The sequence below is a fragment of the Emydura macquarii genome, unplaced genomic scaffold (genome assembly GCF_026122565.2).
Source record: "Emydura macquarii macquarii isolate MOO-44397 ecotype Brisbane River unplaced genomic scaffold, CSIRO-AGI_Emac_v2 contig_2205, whole genome shotgun sequence".
Lineage (NCBI taxonomy): Eukaryota > Metazoa > Chordata > Testudines > Chelidae > Emydura > Emydura macquarii.
Window position 1 is genome coordinate 12066695 of NW_027132342.1, and position 5249 is coordinate 12071943.

Consider the following 5249-nt stretch of genomic DNA (forward strand, 5'->3'; position numbering starts at 1 on the left):
TTTTTTAAATCAAGAAGACTAACTGGGCCTAACATCTAGACCCCTTGCATTTTAACAGTGAACTGCTGGACTGGATTAGTGCAACACCAGACTTCTTAAAGTAGCAAAATAGTCATTCATGCATTCTTACAGGCAACCAGCAAGATGTATATGTAAAAAGCTCTGCAGCAATAAAATGCTACCTGCCCCACGTAAACAGTTTGAGACTAGTGTTACCAATTTTTAAAATATTGTACAGATCCCTTTAAAAACAAGGGTTATATACTGCTGATTTCTCTGCATTTTTGTATTTCTTACATTTTAAAATTCTTAATTTGAATTATAATCCAAGTAATTTTGGTCAGAATTGAGAAGTACAAAATATTTTACCAAGATACAGATTGGCAGTGATGCACATAATTGTGACTGCTGGTGGCAGTTAGTGACATGCAGAAAATGTTAAAACACATGAAACATCCTATCTTATAAGTAAGATCAGAACCTGGAAAATAAAGCAGATGAATTAGGGAAGGCTCATTTATGGGTTGTTGCTGTACTTATTTTGCAAATTTTGAAAAAAAAAAAAACCAACAAAAAATAAAACAAAAACAACAAAAAAAACTAATGGGAGCTGCAGAGTGCTGAGCTCTTCTGAACATCTGGCCTCTCTGTTTTGCCTTTCTTGCCAATGGCGATGGTACCAGAGCCCAACATTTTGGTCATCGCTGTAGCTCAGGGTTTTCCAAACTTGGTGCCAACATTCCTCTCCTAAACATAGGGTGACAGAGACAATATTAGCCTCTTCCCCCACCTCAATATAAACGTGTTGTAATGTATTGTGGGTAGGGGCAGCAAAGGGCTTTCATGGGCAGGGCAGGTGGACTGGGAGGCTGCAGTTAGAGATCATTTTACTCTCATGGATGGAGAAGTCTGTTCACTTCTCCTCCTTGCAGGATCATTTCCAGTTGGTGCTCCAGCAAACAACCCATCTGCTGAGCAGTTAGCATTCAGTGCTGAATACTCAGGACTAGAGTCTTGTCTTGTTGCATTGTCAGCAAAAAAGGAAGAGGCTCCCTTTATCTTTTTTTCATGTTCCCAGGGCTTCCTTGCACATGGTGTAGTGTGGAGAGTGCAGCCTTCTCCGGGAGGTCAGCCTCGCCTTTTGAGGAACTTGTGCTACTTTCTGAGGGGAGAAGGAGCAGAAGGAACTGAATTTGCTCTAGGTTTTTGAATCTCTAATTTGAATGTATTAGGGACTGAGTGGAGAGTTGTTGAGAAACCTCTCAGAAATGTATTTAGCTTGTAAGCTCTGTGGGGCAAAAACATGTAATGTGTGCATGTACAGTGAATAATATTGTGGACCAGTGATCTTTTTTGGGACCTCTAGAATGGTCCTACATCACATTATTTATTTATTTAATAATATTAATATTAATACCCTTCTAATTTTGGAAAACAGATATCATCTGGATGCATTTTTAATGCTAAAAGAAATAATCTTCTCTTTCCTTCTTACCCTTTAGTATATCTCCTTTTCTGTTGTTTTGTTTTGCTAGGGTTTTTTAGTTTTCTTTTCAAATGGGCCCTTCCATATTGCTGCTGCCAATCCTGATGGTCCAGCTGGCCTTTTTTGAGAGTAGAGATTTCTGTATGGGTCTGACAAGAGGTGCTTTTTCTGATGGGACAGATTTCTCTGTCACTTGTATATTTTTTCCTCTTTTCTCTTGGTCTCCCTTTTCTCCTTTTGTTTGGTATACTCTCCATCTTTATCACTTCTTCTGCTTTTTTCTCTCCCTCCATCCTCCTTTCTCCTCGGCTACCTCCTTTTACCTGTTATTTTCCCCCTTGCATTTCCTCTTCCTCTGCCTTTCCTTTCCCTTCTCTATTGCCTATCTTTTCCCTCATCCCTATTGTCATGGTTTTCCTGCATCTTCCCCCTCATCACTTGTCTTCTTGCTTTGTCCTCTTTGCCTGCCTATCTTACTGATGAACCATCATTAGTGTGTGGGGGGAGCGGTCACAAGGGGTCACAGACCTGGCCAAAAAAAAAAAAAAAAAAGAATTGAACCAGGTCACTGAGGGTTGCCCTTTAAGCACAATTTTACCAAAGCTGCTGTTCTCAGGTTATTAAAAACCCTACACATTTTTCATCCCACTTTAAGCACTGAGTGCTGCATGGGGCCAAATTGGATTGATGTTAGATTGAGCAGCTCCTGTTGTAGAGGAGGAAGCATTTCATGGGCACTTGGTGTAGGCCTTCTTCTTCTCACAGATATTCTAGCGAGCCAAATCACTTTAGCTCTGTGCCCCTGTGGGACTTAATCAATGTGGGCATTCATGCCTAGGGTGACCAGATAGAAAGTGTGGAAAATTGGAATGGGGGTAGGGGGTAATAGGCGCCTATGTAAGACAAAGCCCCGAATATCAGGACTGTCCCTATAAAATTGGGGCATCTGGTCACCCAATTTATGCCTCTTCACATGCACTAGTGGGTTGAGGGTCCAGGCTTATTAAGATGATTTCCCCCCCAAAACTACTAGTGAGTGGATACTGACCCCTGTCATGTGACCGGGACCAAGAAACAAAGACCAGTCTCTTATGAACACTCCAGTGTGTCACACATTAATTACATGGTGTCCAAAGTAAATGGAATTTTTGGCAAAAGTGCAGCAAGCAAAGCTGTCCTTCAGCCTAGGAATGAACCTGGTACAGAAAAGGAGGAGGTGATTATGCACCTTCAAATCTTCCTGGAAGGAAATGTTGTTGCAGAGAAATCAGAGAAAATGAAATCCTCCACACTGCTATGCATGGCAGGACCAAAACTATTGGAGATCTTAAAATGGTGCTTAAAATGGGAGCACAAAGGTGGCTGCAAACTGACAGACGAAGTCTTCCAAAACATTGAAGAATACTTTGAGGCATACAAAATTATCACTTGGAAAAGGCTTTTATATTCTTTACAAGAAACCAGCTCCTGGGGGAAATGATTGACCATCATTCCGCAGAGCTAAGAAATGACACTAAATCAGGTGAATTTGAATAGTTAACAGATTGATCAGTTAGATACCAGTTTATTTCTGGTATAACTGATCATGAGGTCAAAGCAAGGCTATTGTGAGAAATGGACTTGACATTGCAAACAGTGTCTGCTTACAGTGCTGGTGAAAACTACTGCCCAAATATGTGCTACCTAGCAATGGAAAAAACTAAATGCACCTAATTAAACTATGCACACCTAACTGAAAATGCATCCAAAGCATAAAAACTTACTAAGGATATAGGGATGGAATTGCTACAGATGATGGGATTCTGGAGAATGGCTGTGTCATCAGAATTACACCCACAGCACGAAGTAGAAATACGAAACATAAATCATCATGTGGTGACTGAGGAGCGTAAGGACAGAGCTTGAGATGTTCTGTCATGCCAGGCATGAATGCTGCTATGGAAAATAAGATTTGTAGTAAAATAAAGGAATCAGAATGCAAATGAACCATTGCAACCACATAAGATTCCTGAGTGTGCTTGGTCCAAACCAGTCTTTTAAATGGTAATTTAATTGTGTGGAGTACTATTCCACGTTCCTAAGACTGAGCTGTTGCACAACACATAGAGTACTAAAGTGTAATAGCACACTGTAAAGCACAGCTTGCTCACCATAGGATTCCAGATAAGTTAATAACAAATAATGTTCTCCAATTTACAACTCCCTTTGCTATATCAATTCAAGTACACCATGGCAAGCCCTTACTTAACCCATCAAATGGGTTAGCAGAAAAGTCAATACAAAGATAAAGAACTGGATAAACAAAACAGAAGGGCCCCATTGGATTCATGGGGTCCATACCTGACATTGTTGGAATATCACAACACCCCTCACAATGCTTCATTAGAGTCACCAGTTCAGAGATTTATGGGGGGAAGGACAAATACCTTTAACATGTTCCTTGGACCAAAGACAGTTAACCCTGAAGTAGTTCCAACAGAAACATAGGCCAGGAAACTAGAACATAAAAAAACAAGTACAGCAAGAATGCTAGACACTTATCCCTGCTGCAAGTGGTCTCGTTGTTTAGATTTCAAAGAAGAAGTGGCTGGCAACTTACCAAGGTAATGGGCTATATCTTCTGCACCAAGGTCATGTGATATAGGCCATCTCTGAGAATCAGTCCTACAGGCGGAGCAGAAGACAGCTGTACAAAACCAAGGAGGTCTCTGACTTAGTTTCTTAAGGCCATCCAAAATGCTACCTACAGAGCTCATGACATAATATGCATCCAGTCAACGACAATGGAAAAATACAAAGAACAGCAAACCCTGGCTCCAGGTAGCAGGTGCACCTCAGAAGTCAAATAGGAACTGTTCTGAGAATAGTGAGTGGCCATGTGATCAGAAAGCCACCAAGCTTGAGAAGTAATTGTTATTGACTAATGTCCCAAAAGAGACAGAACCAACCTTTCATTTGCCAAGAGGATTGATATCATCTACTCTAATCTACATCCCAAATGTCTCTCCATGTTTTATTAATTGTCCATATTAATTTTGGTGGTTGTTTTTGGTTGATAGTACATTATTTGCATTTGTTTGTTTGTTTTAAAAAGATTTAGCATCAGCCACTGGAATTGGTAGCAACTGACCCGTGCCGTGTAACAGGGGTGTAATCGTTTGTGACCCAGTCCCAGATCAGATGGCTGGGACTAGAAAATAAATCTCAGTGTTTTGAGGGAGGTTCCAGAGCTATTGTGATATTTTTCCCCTTTAAAAGAAAGGGACTCTTTTAAAAGCTTCCAACGCTCTGCTGAGGGCAACCCTAGCACACTTCCAACCGTGCATATTATGGTATGTTTCTCAAGAAATGGAGACACTTTATGTATGCAACTAGCAACTAAATACCATGTGTTACACTAGATAAGTCAGGAGCAAGACTTGAGTGGGTTTCTAGTCAGAGCAAGTGATGTGTATCTGTAAAGCTAGCTCTGACTATAAGCCCATCCATGACTTGCCGTTTATAATCACCTGTAATGCACACTATTAGGGAGCTACTCTCAACTCTGCTACACTAGTTCTCTGTATTATTGGCAGCAAGGGTTGAACTGGGAGGAGAATGTGCTTGTGGCGCTTGGCTCATGACCCCCTTGCCAAAATTCCATGCCAGTTTGCTCTTCTCCTTTCACTCCCCTCACCACCTTTTCCTGTGGGCTGCTACTTCCTTCACCATTCCTCTCATAGATGCTGCTCCTCTTCCCTTTTCTTTTTCCCCCTTTCCACAG